General features: G+C 54.3%; 1 protein-coding gene across 4 annotated transcripts in view; it reads left to right on the top strand.

Moving 5' to 3' along the window:
- Positions 1 to 6456: 6456 nt before the first annotated feature.
- The window catches only part of VWA5B1 (von Willebrand factor A domain containing 5B1), a 56773-nt gene continuing 45876 nt past the window's right edge, over positions 6457 to 17353 (top strand). For 3 of the 4 annotated variants that reach the window (XM_047728686.1, XM_047728685.1, XM_047728683.1), the window contains exon 1: positions 16727 to 16864. The gene's annotated coding sequence lies outside the window, so the exon portion shown is untranslated. Of the gene's footprint in view, positions 6705 to 16726; positions 16865 to 17353 lie in introns of those variants that run through there. The other variant, XM_047728684.1, reaches the window with a different exon arrangement.

The raw sequence follows: 17353 nt of genomic DNA, 5'->3' as shown, positions 1-17353 counted from the left end.
GCATCAGAGCCAGAGAGAATGTCCAGTCGAGGGCTGCACAGTGGGATGGACGGGGTTGCCATTCATCAGGGGGAGACAGGAATTACCATCACCACTCTGGAGATAAGAGAATCAAGATTCTGAAAGGGAAGTGGTCCCTGCAAATAGGAAGTGATAGGACCAGGCTCATGGCCTGTCTTCCAACTCAGGGGTTCAATCCCCAGGAGACCAGTGTCAGGTATCATCATGTAGGTGAGCACCGAGTGGCTGGGGGAAGACTGGTAACCAAGGTCAGGGCTGACTTCTTTCCCGAAGCTCATGCTGTCAAAGGTGATGAGGGCAACCTCTGGGTTGACTGGTTCTATCTTCAGCCAAAGCCCAAGGGTGCCAGCCATGGGCGGGAGAGGGGGAGAGAACTTGAGGGTCAGCTGGAAACAGGACCTGGAAAGAGTGGAGATAACAAGCTCTGGATGCACACAGACCTGGGTGCAAATCCTGCCTTTACCCCCTTTCAGCCATGTGCCCCATGGCCCTGCCAGTAACTCCCAGCATGTAATCTGAGCTACAAGCGTTTGTAACCCAGACTGGGCTCACTGAGGTTGCCAGTGTCCGTCTCCCTAGAGACTGAGCTGCCCTATCTCTCCAAGGATGTCCTGAGCGGGGTGTAGTGCAGACTCTCGTGAGGGTGGTAAGCATCAGAGACGGAGAAAAGAGGTCCTCCCCCCAGCAAGACTTCAAGGCAGAGGTGTCAGGAGTGGTCTGCCCAGTAGGGAGGACGACTGGACCATTGACAGCGTTCTAACTTAGCACTGCACGGTGATAAAACAGACTGATTAGTCTATCTGATGGTTTTGAGCTCTCTGCAGACAATGCAACTTCTCTCACCTGAACTCAGAGCAGACGGCTCCCCGTGTCCCTCAAGGCCCCTCCCACCTTCATCCCGCTATGCCCAATGCCAATCCCCACCACACACACACCACTGCCACCTTCTCTGGGGAGGAGAGGAGCGGTTTGCCTTAACTCTCTGAAGGGACGCGGTCATGTTCCTTCATTCACTTATTCAACAAATATTCGTGAATCCCTACATGCCCCAGGATCAGCAGGGATGTTAGCATGGGACTGCCTGTGAGAGAGACTCAGTCCATGCCCTCGTTCACTTATTCATCCAACATGGTATTAGTTGAGCACCTACTGTATGCTGGGCTGTGCACTGAGCACAGGCTACTATAGCTCCTTGGTCAGCTGATCTAGCTGGGACAGTCAGCTTCCTCAAGGAGCTGGGGCTTCACCTTAGCGGGACAAGTGAAAGATAGCTAAACAGAAACAGGGAAGGGCATCTTTGAGCACCAAAGGGATTAACGGTTGGTCGGTTCAACCCCAGAGGTTCGAAACAACCCAGCATGTGAGGAACCACAAGTAGTTCTGCGTGGCTGGGGGAGGGTCTATTTGGGGGACTGGGCAAGAGAGAGGGCGTGGCAGTATCATAAAGGGCCTTAAATGCTAAGCTAAGAAGGGGACTTTCTACCGAAAGCTGTGGAGGGACATTGAAAAGGTTTAGGCTGGGTTGAGAATGGGATAGTAAGTAGGGACCAACCAGAGAACTGGCTACTATGGTGTGGGATAGGAAGCCATTAGGAGGGTGGAACTGAGCAGGGGGTGGAAAGGAGGCATGTGCTCAGAAGACATCAGGAAGCCAAAATCTGCAAAAGGTGGCTTATCACTTATCTATTGCCAGAAAATGCTGCTAACCAAACCACTCTACTCCCAGTGATTTACAACAACAATCATTTATTCTAGATCAGCTAAGAGTAGGCTGATCTCAGCTGGGCTAGACTGGGGTGGTTTGATCCTGCTCCATGTATCCCTCCCCCTCCTCCTCCTCCTGGCCCCAGCACATCATTCTAGGCTTGTTCTTCTCACGGCAACCAGGGCAGAGGCAAGCAAGAGCAAGCCCAATCAGGTGAGCACTTTGCAAGCCTTTGGTTACGTCATACCCTCCAACATCCCATTGGTTGTCACAGGGCAGATGTCAAGGTGAAGGGGCGGGGCTCTAGCCACCTTGCAGCCAAATCACGGGGCAGAGAGGACACATGGATATAGGAGCACTGATGATCTGGGAGGATTTCACCATTTCCTGCAGCAGAGGAGGGGCTGAAAGGGAAGGCAAAGAAAGGAAAGGAGGTCATGAGTTTGTTGCCAAGAATGTACCCCATGTCAGTCCACTGCCTCCAAAACTGGGACCTGCACCCCTTTTTGCACCCCAAGCCATATAGCCACAGGAATTAAGCCTGAGACAGGGGCTATCTCCCACATTCTATGCGTGCAGCCTGGCTACCATGCCCAGGGGGTTCCGGTGAAAGAGCCCACCCACTGCCCATTACCCCAGCTGGACCCTCCCGAGCTGCCTGCCAGCCTTGCCCTGGGCCCCCAGGCTGTGTTGCTGGAGGACTCGCTTTCCCTTCTCACCCAGACTGTGTTGATTACACATTCCGGAGTCTTGTTTTCCTCTATGTGGGCAGAAACAGTTGCACGATTGCTTCCAATTCTGCAAACAGAGGGCTGGGTGGGAAAAGAGGTGTGTGTCTGGGGACAGGAGGAACCTACTGCTTCTGTCCTCACTGGGGTCCCCTCTACCCCTCTATACCCCCTCCTCCTCTCTTGCCGCCCCTCTGGACCATCCACCAGATTTCTCCAACTGCACAAGAAATGGGAAAGAGATTGACTCCCCCTTGAGGGGGAACCCTGTACCCTAGCTGACCCAACAAGGTGATCTTAGGGGATGTCGTCTCCCCTTCCCGGGTCTGAGTGTTCACACCTATGAAACAGTAACCCTGCTCTAGGGAACACTTAATGCTCACTTTAAGACTCATGGGATGCTTACTAAGTGCCATACTTTCTTAAATGCTTTGCAAATGTGAACTCATATAATTATCATAATAACGCTTGGAGTATCCCATTTTACAGAAGAGACACACTGAGGCACAGACAGGTTAAGTGATTTCCCCAAGGGGGCACAGCCAGGGAGTAAGAGAGTCAGGGCTCAAAGCCAGGCAGTCCAATGCCCAAGTCCACACTCAACCACCTTTTATACTGACACGTGCTTTCCTCTCCTCTCTGAATTTCTAGAAGTCCAGAGAACTGACCATGTGGAGTCATGTACCAGTCCCACATCTTTATTACCTCCCAAATGCCTTTTGAAGGTTGAATTGTGTCCCAGGAAAAGATATGCTCAAGTCCTAACCCCTGGTGTGTGAACATGACCCTCTTTGGGATGGGCTCTTTGCAGGTGTAGTCAGGTGGAGATGGGGATGGGTCCTGATCAGCGCCAGGAGCTTATAGAAGGGAAAGGAGAGGGGAGTTTGGAGACAGACACACCGAGATACGGAGACACACCTGTATGAGGCTGCGTGACACAGAGGCAGGATCCAGTCATGCAGCTGCCAGCAGAGGAAGGCTGGAAGGCGGAGGATCACCGGGAGCCCCCCAGGGTGTAGACAGCCGGAAAGGCTTCTCCTCTAAACCTTCAGAGGGAGCAAGGCCCTGCGGACACTTGATTTTGGATGTCTAGCCTCCAGAACTGTGAAAGAAAAAGTGTCTGTTCTGTTAAGTCACTCACTTGGGGGCCCTTTATCCCCGCCGCCCTGGGAACCTGAGACGGTTGGTAAGGAAATCTCAGAGCAGAGGCAGCTCTGGAAAACACCTACAAGGCAGGCTTCTCTCCCCACCCAGACCTGGGCTCAGTTCCTCCATCTCCTGCCACCTGTGTTTCTCCTGATGGCCTCATCGCCCCTCCCCCAGGCCGACCTTGAATCCCAGAGAACTGGGGTCCTTTAATTCAATCTCCAGGCGTGGGGTGGCTGAGTAGAAAGGATGATTCTGGAAGTGGCCTGAACGAGGTGGGCTTGGGTGGGGCAGAAATCTTGAACTTCATCGGAGTTTAGAATTGGGCTCTGGGGAAGGCTGGGAATTCCAAATGGCTGTGCCCCTTAAGCCCCAGTCTGTTACCTGCAGAAGAAAGTGGCTCAAGGGGACTCCAGGTGTCAGTCCCACCCCCCTCCCAGACTCCATCCCCCACCCTTCCAAGAGCAGGGCAGATTCGCCTGCTTCCTGGGGGATCACGAGCATTCAAGCATTCGAGAAGACAGAGTCTGGGGGTGAGTGTTCAGGGGACCACCAAGTGGAAGGAAAGTTGGTTGGGAACCCTTGTGCCTCCTCCCACTTGAGCGGGGTCCTGGCATCTGTGTCTCGCTCTTCAGCACCTTCTCCATGCACGGGACCCAAAGCCTTGCTCACTGTGGGTGAGCGACGGTGCTGTAGGGAATCCTGCCTTGTATCTGCAATCTAGGCTGAAGTTCTGTTCCGGCTAGCTCCCGTCCCTCTTCACCCCTCCATTCCCTCTGCCCAGCAGGACCCTCCCAAGTCCCTCCCTCTCTCCCTCTAAACTATTCTCCAAAATTCCCTTTCTGGGGCCTCCCAGTCAGCTGGCTGATACCTGCAGTGCTGGGAAAGACCTGGGGTTTCAGGTAGACATTGAATGAAGGTCTGGGGGAACATTAGTCCCCAGGGAACCCTAAGATGTGACTCTCTAATGGTGGAACCATCGGTTCTCCAGCTTCCGACTCAGATCCCGTGTCTTGGATCCCACGTGACCTCTTTGCTTCATTCACCCCTTCCTTGCCCCAGGGCATCTGCCCACGGTCCCCATCCCACCCTCAGACTCCACCCTCCTGAGACAGAGGCTCCAGAAAAGGCTCTGGATGTCGCCTGATAGGTGGTGAAGGAGGCAGAGTGGAGAGATGGAGTCGGACAGACCTGGATTTGAATTTTGGTTCACCCACTTGCTGTGTGGCCTTGGGCAAGTTACTTCACCTCTCTGGGCTTATTTTTGACATGAAGAAGAATATAGCCTCCACCACCCCGTGTGTGGCACAGAGCAAGTGAGCATGCCCTTCTTCCAGGCCCTTCGTGCTGTGTGTGGCACATAGTGTGTGGCACATAGGTGTGTCATGGGAAGTCCCCACTCGGCAGAGTCTGAGAGGCACGAGTTCACGTCCATTCCCATCCCCTCCTACCATGTGTCCTTGGGTGAGTCATGTCACCTCTCTGAGCTGCAGTGCCCCTCTCACGCTGGGATGAAGCCCCTCTTCTCAGGGTTTTAGAAGGACTAAATGAGAAGCACAGGGGAAGGGTTGCTAGCTGGTTCTGTTCTCCTTGCGCATTTACCTTCTCAGCCCGGGGCTCCTGAACTCTAGACTCCACGTTAGGTTTCACAGACCCTCCTGGCAGACCTCTAGCTTCCAGATCTCTTTGTCCTTGACATAATAAGCCTCTGGTTCTCTGGGTGGTCCAACTTCGCTCCCCAGAGGCCAGACCTCTAGTCTGATGCCTCCTGGAGCTGTGCCAAAAAGCCTAGCAATTTCTCTTGTGACTTCGGCATGACCCAGGGCAAGAGGCGAGGGCTGGGGGCTCTAGGGCTAGACAGACACGGCCAAAGTAAGTAGAGCCACCTGCTTCGCTGCATCACGGCCCCAGGGGGTGAGGGGGCCACTCCGTGATGGAGCCACAGCCAGGACTTGCTGGAGGACAAGGAGACGCAGGGGGACCCAGCTCTGCTCCAGTCCCAAGGAGAGGGGTCCTGGGGCCATGGCAGGCCCAGCATAGGGCTGAAGGGCCAGAAGTGCCCCTGTTCCCTCAAGGAGGGGCCACCCACAAGCCTGTTATCACTGGCCAGGCCCTTCCCATCAGCCCCAGCAGGAATTAGCAGAGGCTGCTAAGTGGCCTCCCGCTTCACGGGGGGGGAGGGAGCAGCACCCGCGGTGTGCGCATAGGGTGATTGTCATGGTTACGCTCTGACAAAACCACTCTCTTCCTGCAGGCCACCTAACCCGCGATGGCCACGTGGGCGTCCATCATGCCCGGGGCCAGGGCGCTGGGCACTGGGCTTGGGCACCCCCTCCAGCAAGTCTGTGTCGGGGGAGGCAGCCTCGGGGGCTGTGGACAAAGGGAGTATTTGCCCAGGCACGTGTTGCTTCTGGGGCAGGTCAGGGCTGGTCCAGCTTGCTGGGGGAGAGGGGCCGGCTGCTGGGCTGTCCGGAGGGCGAGCATGGGAGTGTCAATGGGACGAATTCGGTGGGGGGCTCTACTAGCGCCTGTGTGCCGACAGACGGTGTGTGTTTGCTCTGGGGAGGGGGTCAGAAATGATGGGATTCAGGATGTTCCAGCACGAGAAGTGAGAATTACTACTACCACATGTTGCTGCTGGAATCCTCCTCCCTCCCACCCTCCCTCCTCCCTCCCTCTCTATTTCTCATCTTCTCTCTCTCTCTCTCTCTCTCTCTCTCTCATCCACTCTCTCTCTCTCACCCTCTCTCTCTCCCTCTCACCCTCCCTCTCTCTCTCCCCACTCCTTCCCCCTCTCTCCCTCTCTCTGGAGCTCTCTATTTCTCTCTTCTTTTCTGTGTGTGATTCTCTCTGATCTCCTTCTCTGTGTTTCTCTTCTCTGTCTCTGCCTCCCTCCTACCCCCCATCCCAGCCACCTGTTTCCACCATCATTGGGTCCCCATCACCTCGTGTCTTGTCCTCCGGAGCCCTGGGGCTACCAGGAAGTCTGCAGGCTGTCCATCCCTGGCTGCCTGGTTCGTGCCGGCTGCTGTCCAGGTGCCTGGCATGGGACTGTCCCCCTAGCCACCGGCTGAGTGCGGCACATGTCCCCCACCTCCTGCCAGGTAAGCAGGGCTCCAGGACTAAGAAGGGTCCTCCAGCGGTGGGAGGTGGGCGGTGGGTGGTGGAAGGTGGCAGGCAGCAGGTTCGGGGGACTAGGTCCCGAGTGCAGCAGTGGCGTCTGCTAACATGTCAAGCCATGCTGGAGCCCTGTCACTGTCATTACATCTCCCGCAGCCCCAACAGTTCCCTCCGACGCTATGCTCCCTCCGCTCCCTCCACAAGGCACCAGCACGGGCAACCGCAGTGGAGGGAGGCTTGGTGGAGGGTGGTTGGTGGAGGTTTGGCCACCCGGGTGGCGGCCAGAAGCTTCCCCTCCTCTACTCCCCTCCACGAGCAATAGGCACTTTCCTGTGTCTCTGCTCCTACTCTTTCTTCCTTCCTTTCTAGCTTTCTTTCTTTCTTTTTCCTTTCTTTCCTTTTCTTTGCTTTTTTTCTTTTTCTTTCTTTCTAGAAGTCTTTAGAGGAAGCAGAGCATTCTTCCTCTCCTCTGCAGGCATAAAAGCTCAATCCCTGGGTTCATTTGTCTGAACCCGGGCAGGTCCCAGGGAACTGGGCTCAGAGGGCACTCCATGAACTCCTGCTGTCTTGTGTGGGGGTGAAGGGCGCTCCCTTGGTTAGCTGGGCTTGGAGGGGGCTGAGCACGTGTATATGTGGTATATAGGATGTGAGTTGAGAAGCGTATAGGGCATGTGTGTGCAGGAGTGTGTCCCTGGAGGGTAGGGATACATATGGAGTGAGCTCCATGAGTTGGTAACGGGGGGCACATCGCATGTATAAGTGTGTTCATGTGTCTCGGGGCACTTGTGTGGCACTTCTGTGGGATGCACAGTGCCTGCGGGGTTTTAAGAGCATGGGGCGTATGTGTGTGTGACGCACCTGCACACATGCACGTGCACAGATAATTGTGGATTAAACCTCACCCAGAGGTTTCTGGGTAGGGTCCCTGGGGCCTCACTCGACTTCGGTTAGCATTGCCCTCCAGGAAGGCTGCCCTTTTCCCTCCGGCCCTCCTGTAGCTGGCCATCCGGGGTCCGAGGTGAGACGGGCTCTGTGTTCTGATGGGTGGACTGCACACCCCACTGCTTTTTGGATGTGAGACAACCCAAGGTTCCCAGCCGGAAGGGTGGGTAACTAGGGGTCTGTGACCTTGCAGAAAATAGTGCAAGGACCAACCCTAAATCCAGGCCAGACTAAGCTCTTAGTAGAGATCCCAGCCATTGACTGTTGTTTTGCTGGGCGGTGGAACAGTCTGTTAGTAAAGTTGTCCTGAGCCAGAGGAAAGAAAGAAGGAGAATTTCTGTGCCTGTTGGTGTCCCTAACCATACATCGCTCTGAGTGGACACCTGCACGGGTCCCCTGGCTTCTCCTTCACCAGCAAATGATGCTGTCTATGGTTCTGCAGGAGGCCGGCTCCACAGGGAAAGGAGGCAGCCCTGGAGGACTGAGGACGTGAAATAATCCCAGCCAGAGGCTCTAGGTCAGCCACTCCTTCAGGACCCTGACCTTGGGGTTCAAGCTGTCTTTTCTGCTGGGTGAGTGCATCTTTTTGAGAGTCCCTCCACTTACATGGCCAGGGTAATCAAAGGCCAAACCAGCCTAGATTTCTCATGGCCTCCCTAGTGTCCCCAGTGTGGCAATGCCAAGTAGAGGGTCACCATAAACAAAAAATCAACAGACTTCTCTGTGGGCATTGGGAACTGCTCAGTGGGCTCAAGGAGCAAAGTGTGGCTCTAGGTCAGCAGGGATGAACACATCCTCTCGTTAAAACCTCCTTTAAGAGAATGTGACCACTGGGGACTCCATCACGAAAACCCTAACCAGTGCTCTGGGGGGAGGGGGGCTCACCCAGCAGCATGGCTGACACAGGAAGCCTTCTGGGAGAAGGGGTTGGGATCATGGGTGCTCAGTGTGGGGCTAAGAAGGCTTCCTGGAGAAGGTGGTATTGGAATGGGGACTTGGAGGCAGCAATCAGCGGGGATGTGGCAGTATGAATGGACAGAAAGGGGCAGGGGAGGGTTCATACAGACCGGAGGCATGCCTACAGGTGGGGAGGGGCAAGAGGGCTTTGTCCATGGGCATCAGATAGGCCAGTCTGAATGGACAGACAAGGTAGGGTGGAAAGAGGGGAAAGCACGCCAATCATCTGGGTAGTTGATGCTCACTTTATGCCAGGTTCTGTACTGAGTACTGGGTCCCTGTCCTCAAGGAGTTTGCAGTCTCCAGGAGGGAGACCAAGACTAATCAACTAGCCAAGATTATGTAAAATAGTGCCCAGGAGACGGGTGCTTGACATCTCCTTGAGCCAAGCGGAGGAAGCAATGCAGTTTCTCTGGACCTGAGGCACAGGGATGAGTCCAGGCTGGGGAGACACACTTAGGAGTTGGCTGTTCATACATTGCAGCGGGGCCGGGGTCCACTGCTTTGGGACAGCACAGAAGGCCTGAGGTGGGCCCTGGAGGAATGTTTGTCTCCATGCCCAGTCACTTGCCTCATAGGGGGATGAATCTGCAAAAGAGACAGAGAAGGGGCAGCCGGAGAGAAGGACCAGTACCTCGTGTCTTCCCTGCCCTGCGTTGTCCCCTTGCCAAGGACCTTACCCCTGGTATTTTATTTAATCCCTACATTATAGCTGATGAAACTGAGTCTTGGAGACCTCCAAGCACTATGTTTGAGGTCACCTAGCAAATGACAGAGCCATTGCACCGGAAATGAAGCAAGGGATGTTCCCGAGCACATGTTATGGGCCTGGTGCTGGGAGAGAAGAGGAATGAGAAGGTCTCCCGGCCATCCTCTTGAAGATGTTAGAACCATCATGGAGGGGGATGATTATGGCAGGATATGGCTCAGGGGGGTTGGGAGATGGAGCCTCATACCAGATAAAGGGATCAGGAAAGTCTTCAAGGAGGAGGCAGGACCTGGAAGGGCCCAGAAGGCCAGGAGGCTTAGAAACTGGTAGATGAGACAATGGTCTCTTGGTGGAGGGAAGCATATGAACAAGGACATGGATCTGGGGGCTCACGGGGGTCTGCTTTGCCAGGAGCACAGAGTTAAGGGGAAAGGAGAGCTATGGGATCAGGCAGCAGAAGTGGATAGACAGGTGACCATCAGGGAGGCTGAATTTGACACGAAGGAGTCAGGCTTCAGCCAAAACTACTGGCAACCCTGAAGCAAGGAAGCACTGGTCAGGTGGCGACCCCAGGAAGACAAACTGACGAACCCAAGCATTTAAATTTCACCCCTTGAATAGTTACCGGGATCTGGGAGGATCCCGGTCCTCAGTGTGAAACTCTGTGCTAGATTTTGCACTGTGAATGTTCCTAAATTCCAGGCGATCCCAGTACAAAGGTCTTCTCCCTCTTCTTAGAGCCACACCAGGGATCACACTGCTGGGCCCAGGACACGAGGCAGTTCCTTCCATAGGTGCCATTCTGGAGACAGGGAAGGACCCAGGGTCAGGACGGACAGCTGGAGTGGATGCTCCCAGTACAGCCTAGAAAGGAGCCATAGGTGAGAATGTTTGGAGGTCAGGGGGTGGGTCCACCTGGTTGGACATGTATCTTCCCTGTTCTTTGTTCAGATCCCATCCAGTGGTCCCAGTAATCATTATCTGAGACCCCACAGATATGAGATTGTAGGTTTAAAGAAAGTCACCCTAACAGAAGAACGTTAATGAAAGTTCTTCATTCTGACTGACCACTCAATGACCACTTAATGACTGACCATTCTGAATGACCACTTCATTCATACTGACAACTTAAGTAGTTCCCGACTGAACATCTCTCCTTGCTCAATGCCAGCATCCATCCCTGGCCATCACTAACACCTACACCCATCAGGCTGTCTTTGGGTTTGGGGCCATGTCAGCAGCCAAACTCACAGTGGTGAAGGATCACAGAACGGAACTGAAATCTTGTGAAGGTTGTACAATTTGTATTCTAGTGGACCCACTGGCCAAGCTCCCTTCCCCACCTCTTACTCCCTTCCTAATATTGTGGTTTCTGTCCCTAGACCGTCATCTGTGCTCAGATACCCAAACAGTCATGGTTCTACTAGCCAAGTTAGATCAGATTGTGCTGCAGGAAAAAGCAGCAACCTTTTCCTTCTTGCTCCTGCCACACACCCAAAGTGGGTCATGCATGTTGTCACATAACACAGTCACTCTTAGGTCCAGGATAACAGAGGCTCCTTATGGACACTTGTCCCCACAATCACAGCGGCAGGGAACATGACACGGCTAAGTACGCACCAGCTTGGAAAGCTTCCTCCTAGAAGTGTCACCTCACTTCCTCTCAGTTCATTGGCCAAAGCAAGACACACAGCCATACCCTCTGGTCCTCTCCAGAGGACAGTCTACAAGTGCCCAGAGGAGGAGAATCGGAAAGGACTGCCCAACAGAGTGAGGATCGCATGTGGGCTTCTTCAAGACAGAGACATGATAGTCTTTATGATGATGCAAATAGAAAATGGGGGGAAGAGGAAGGTTTACCTTGCGTTGAATCCCATCAGTCATCTTGGCCCCCAATCCCAGCTGCTGAATACCTTGTGGCCAGCGGAGTCATCTCCAGTCATCCTCAAGCCCAGCCTTAGCAAGGCGACTGGAGAGTCTTCATAGTGTCTTATCTAGCTTGGCCTGCTGTCCTAAGAATACCCTAGAATGGGTAGTTCAAACAGAAACTTGCCTTTCACAGTTCTGCAGGCCAGAAGTCTGAGATCAGGGCGCAGGCATGGTGGGCTTCCTGGTGACAGTCCTCTTCCTGGTTTGCAGGTGCTGGGCACCTTCTTGCTGTGTCCTTACAGGGTGGGGAGAGGGAGAGCTCTGGCTTCGTGTTCTCTTCTTATAAGCCCATGTTGGGGTTCCACCTTCATGATTTTAGCTACATCTGATTGTCTCCCAAAGGCCATCTGCAAATACCATCACGGTGGGGACTAGTGCAGACACATAGGAATTCATGGAGACACAGACCTTCAGCCCATAGCACGGAGACCACTCTGCTATAGGAGCTCCAATTCTTCTGGGTCCCTCTGCCACTGAGCCTCAGTTCCCGATCCTCAAAACGGTTATAATAATCGTTATTTTGCCCCAAGTCACAGAGCTCTGGTTAATTCACAGATACTTGTTATAAATCGCTCCATATGAGGCAGGGACACTCATTATTCATACTTTCATGGCACTGTGGTCGAGGCGGAAGGGTCAGTTGGTCAGAGACTAGAACCCCCTCACTACTTTAAATTCCATCATTTTCAAGATTCTTTGAATCTTGAAGTTTTTTTTTAAGAGGTTTCTCGAGAGCCTGTCGGGGGTTCTGACCTTGACCAGGTTTGCCCCTCCGTCCATCTCCCCCACACAGGCCAGAGCTGCCTGTTCACCTTCGAAAGCCAACCCTCCATCATTCACACTGCTTTGAGTCGCCGCTGACCACCTCGGCTGAGTTGTACACGCCTGTATAGATACGATCAGCCCTGACTCCGGGCCAGGCACCGATTGTTCCACCGCGTCATGACGATGCCCAAAGCAGGCCTGTTACTGTGTCCATTTTACAGATCAGAAAACTGAGGCTCAGAGAGGTAAAGTTGACTTGCTCTGGTCACTCAGAGGTACCAGAGTCTGGCTTCCAACCTAAATGCTGGGACTCTGGAGCCTGAGCTCTGGACCCTCAGGCTGGCTGACCAGAGGGACCCTGCTCCCGGCCTCCTCTCTCTGCCTTCTTCTCCCCATCTGGTTGTCTTCTAGTCTCTGTTGCGGCCCACCCCACTTTGTATCTTGAATTCTAAGAGCAGGCTTGTATCTTGCTTCTGAGCATGGGGGCTATTGTCATGGCTTCTACACTGGCTCAAGGACAGGTGCAGAGGCCCCAGAAGGAGACTGCCGGACTTCTAGCCCCACACCTCCCATGGACTAGCTTTGTGACCTTGGGCCAGTTTCTTAACCTGTCTTATGTATACCCAGATCATCTCTAGAAAAAAAAAAAAAAAGAAGAAGAAGAACGAATGAAAAAAGAAGCGCTGTAAACTCACGAGGAGGAATCCGTGTGCTAATCCACGTAAACCACTTAGCGCAGTGCCTGAGTCAACGACGACAGTTTGTTTTAAGTGTCGGGAGCCTCTGAATCCTATCTCCTTAAGCCTGGTTGGCAGTGGGGACTCTGTCTCCTGGACCCAGCTCCTTCCACGCCTTCCCCAGGTTCCCTGCTAACCTTCAGCCAGCTCCCCAGCAGCTGGAGTCCTCCTGGGAAAAGGGAGCCTGCAAAGCTCTTCTGAGTTTCTCCTGCACTGGGACCCCCTGAGACCCATGTGGACGCCTCTCTGTGTGTCCACAATGTTCTGTTTGCCTTTCGGCTCAGCTGATTTCCCAGCAGGAGTTGCTTCAAATATGCCGGATGGGTAGGAGGAGGACGGGATGTAGAGCCACCCCTGCTGCTGGAAGCCCGGGAAGGAACATCAGAGGGTGGGAGCCAGTGTGCTGTGGAACCTGGAGCTTTTGTCCCAGCTGATGCCAGGGATGGCCCCTCTGAATAAGAGCAAGCAGGCTCTCGGGTGCCCGGACGGGCTCTTGGCACCTGGATCTGACAAGGAGGCAGCAGAAGGACCCAGTTAACAGAATACATTCTAGAGCCAGACCGCTGGGGTTCAAACCCTAACTGTACCACCAGCTTGCTGTGTGACCTTTATTTAACCTCTCTGGGCCTTGGTTTCCTCTGCTATAAAGTGAAGAGGATCTGCTTCATAAGGCCTTTGCGGGGTCGGGGGCTTAAGTGAGTTAATCCCCTGGGGAACTCCAGAAACAGTGACGCCTCTGAATGGAGCATGAAAGTCACACATGGGCCCCCTTAAAATAGGAACCTTAAAATGGGGAACCCGTACAGGGCACTTGGGTGGTTCAGTCAAGTAAGCATCTTACTCTTGATTTTGGCTCATGTCATGATCTTAGGGTCATGGGATCGAGCCCCTATTCAGGCTCTGCATTCAGCCAAGAGTCTACTGGGGATTCTACCTCTCCCTCTGCCCCTCCCCACGCTCATGCCCTCTCTCTCTCAAATAAATAAATAAATCTTAAAAAAAAAAAAAAGATGGGGAACCCGTGCACATCTGTTCCCTTAGAGCAGTTGGGAGCACTCGATTTCTTCTGGGTGGACCCTGGACTTTCAACTTGGGAGAGAGGAGAGAAGATTAAATTCTCCAGGCCCCTCTCTTCATGTTAGATAAAGATGCCAAGACTGGGTCAGTGTTGGGAGGTGACCCTCACCAGGTCACGGCATTAAGTACAAAGAGGCCTTGTGGTTAACAGATGATCTCTGAAGCCAGAGTCCAAATTCTAGCTCCATTACTTAGGAGGGTATCACCTTGAGTAAGAGATGTAAACTCTCTGGGCCTCAGTTTCTTCATCAGCAAAATGGGGATAACAGACCTGCCTCCTCTTCATAGGGCTGTCCTGAGAGTTCCTGGGGCTAAGGCCTAGCAGATACTAATTGCTTAACATGCGTTGGCTGGTGTTACTTTTATTTTTCTATTTATTTTAGATTTCATTTATTTATGGATTTTTAGAGAGAGCGAGTGGGGAGAGCGGCAGAAGGAGAGACTCTCAAGCAGACTCCATGTTGAGCTTGGAGCTTGACGCAGGGCTTGAACTCGTCACCCTGAGATCATGATCTGATCCGAAATCAAGAGTCGGATGCTTAACCCCAGGCACCTCTGGCTGTTCGTACTTTTAAAGAGCTCTTTCAGCCACTCCCTGTGCGCTGGGGAACATAACAAGGAATGAGACAGTTTGGGTCTCTTCCCCTGGGGATGGGGTAGGCAAGGACAGACACTAAGCCAGCACCCCACCCAATCTGCATCCCACCAGGCGCCCTGAGTGCAGGACCAAGCCATGGGCACCGCCAGAGTGTGTGACAGAAGGGTCCCCGGTGGCAGCCCACACAGAGTGGTCGGCAGAGCTGGCCCTCGGGCCCGGGCAATTTGTCTCTTTGTCCAGCGCCTTTGCACTGTCCCACGCAGCCTGTCTCTGCCATCCGAGGGAACAGCATGTACGGGGGAGTCTCCTCGCAGCGTGGCACAAACCAACCTGGGACCTCACAGAGAGTTAAGACAATGAATCTACGCTTCTCCTATACCCAGGCTGGGTGCTGTAGGAGAGGGGGTCCCTGGGGTGGCTGGATGGCAGGTGTGGGGGCCATGAGTGGCCACGACAACCATGGGGAAATGCCAGAAACACAGGTGCCCAGATGCAGCCTGAGTTGGTGGGAGAGCAAGACCAGGAAGAACTCCCAGAGAGGAAAGGAAGTGAAAGTCCCGCCAACATGTATCTAGGAGGCGGCCCTGGGGTCAGCAAGTCCTCTAGATGCGGTGTCTCACTTGCAGTCCTTGCAAAAGCCTGGGGGACTAGACTCCCCCTCTACGTGCTCCTTAAACAGAGGGCGAAACTGAGTTACAAAGAAGTTGCTGCAAGAAAATTGTCAAGAAAGAGCAAAGGCGGTTTCCCGAAGCAGCAGCTAGCTCCCTAGCCTGTCACTGCATCCCTTCCATGCGTTTGAGGAAGGCACGGTTCAAGGGTGTCACGTCAATTTCCTAGGAACCCCCCTGTGCAAGAAATCAGTTCTAGAAGGCAAAGGACTACGGAGGGAGGGGTGGATTCGAAAACAGCCCTTCCCTGGGGGCCGTCCTCCCGGGAACTCCTCAGTGCCAGGGAGGCATGGACAAGGCTGAAGCCACAGACGACCATTTAGTGCCTTTCCTGGGGCTGCGGGGACGCTGGTGGATCCGCGCAGGGGGCTCACCTTGCACATTTGGCCCCAGAAAGATGGGCGCAAACTGCCTTTGTGTCAATGGAGTGCAATTTTCCCAGCGATGGGGTAGCTCATTTCTGAATGATTCTCCGTGGGCAGAGACCCCAACGCCGGGCCCTCACGGGGTCCCCTGGAAACAGGCATCTGTGCACCTGGCAGCCAGAGCCGCCCGCGAGGACTCACACCACCTTCTCGATGGTGGACAACGGAGACTGTCTTCAGAAGCCCGACGGCCCTCACGGAGGGCTTGGAGGACGCGCACTTTTCGGTGTGGTTGTGCCTCTTCTCCCTCCTAGAGCAGGCTTCTTAACTGGAAACTTCTGCCACCGTGGGAGGCTTGGACCTCAGCCACCCGCCAGGCTGGCAGAGAGGACATCCGGACTGGCCAGACTCCAGGTCTCTCTCGGCAGTGCCAGCACACCAAGCACTGAGCGTCCTGGGCATCTTCTGGCCTGATTATCTCCCAACCCCCCACCCAGAAGAAGACTACGTCTGTCCCTGGGATGGACTCCTACAGGCTTTCGGCTGAAATCAAGAGATTTCTCACACTGTTAGCTGCTTTAAAGGAACCCATAGCCAAGGCCTGTCCCCACCCACGATACCGTCCATCCTGTTCATTTATTAATTCATTCCCTCACTCGTTCAATCACTGGACAAATGGAGCACCGGCCAGCATCCATTTGGGTCATTGGTGAGCCCCGACTATGGGCCAGACAGTGAGGGGGACAGTCCTGGCCTTGAGCGCTGGGAGCTGATGGGACACAAGGGGACAGGACCCAGGGCCTCAGGGCAGAGTTCTTGTCCATTGTGCTCGCCTCTGGGGCCCTGGCGAGTTCTGGTACATGGGCGGCCCCCATCCGTATGCACTGAGTGGAGAACACATGGCCGATGAGAGAGTGGGTGGAAAGTTCACGGAGGTGGGGTGGCATTTGAGCTGGGTGTGAAAGGATGGGTGAGTGCTCCCCGGGAGGGCAAGGTTGGGGCGGAGATGGCCTTCCTGGCAGAGCCAGTAACACCAGAAGAGATGTGGAAACAGGAAAATCAGGCTTATTTAAGAGCAAAGCAAGTTGTCGTGACAGGTTGGAGCGTGGGGTAGATGGGGCAGGGGCAGGGCTGGTTCGGAAGCATGGATGTGGGCCCAACGGGGTGGGCAGGTGGAGAGAAGGAGACCAGAATGTGAGAACCTCAGAATTCTAGAAGCTTGGGACAATCAGCCAGGCCTGAGAACCCATCGACTCTGCCCCAAATTTGCAGGGAGCACTGGTTCTGCTCTGTGTGGGGGATGGTCCTTGAAGCCCAGGTTCCCAGTGGCAGCATGAAAGTATGGACTTTCTAAACAGCTCGGTGACAAGGAAAAGGATGAGGACCCCCAGCCCAAGGTGAGTGGGCAGGGGGCAAGGCCTGAAATGCGGTGGGCTCACAGTCTATGTCTGGCCTGGGCCTGGCCGAGACCACTGAGCTGGGGAGCCCCGGCCCCTTGGACACAGTCTGGGGGCATCTGGCCGGGGGAGGGGTTGGGGGACAGGTCTCCAGAATGGCTTCCCAGGTGGGGAAAGGAAGGTTGTCGTGATGTCCCTGGGACAAACTGGAACTGGAGAGGAGAGGGGACAGGGCTCATTTCAGCAGCAAGGCCCGAATCAGAGGCTTTACTGAGGTGGGCTCTTGGGTGGGGACCTTCTCAGCTTCCCAGGGATCCCAGGGATCCCAGCTGTGAGAACTTGGTCCCTGTGCAAGCTCCTCCAGCCCAGGAAGAGGGGGCCCCTACAGGGAGGGTCTATAGGAAAAGACACGGAAGAGAAGCCTCCAGGCCCATCCAGGACCCACTAACTTCCTATCCACTCACTTGCAAGCATTCTGTCCTTTATGCT

This window comes from Lutra lutra, chromosome 4 (assembly GCF_902655055.1).
Source record: "Lutra lutra chromosome 4, mLutLut1.2, whole genome shotgun sequence".
NCBI lineage: Eukaryota > Metazoa > Chordata > Mammalia > Carnivora > Mustelidae > Lutra > Lutra lutra.
Note: the sequence above shows the minus strand (reverse complement) of the source record. Positions and strands in the feature narration are given on the sequence as shown.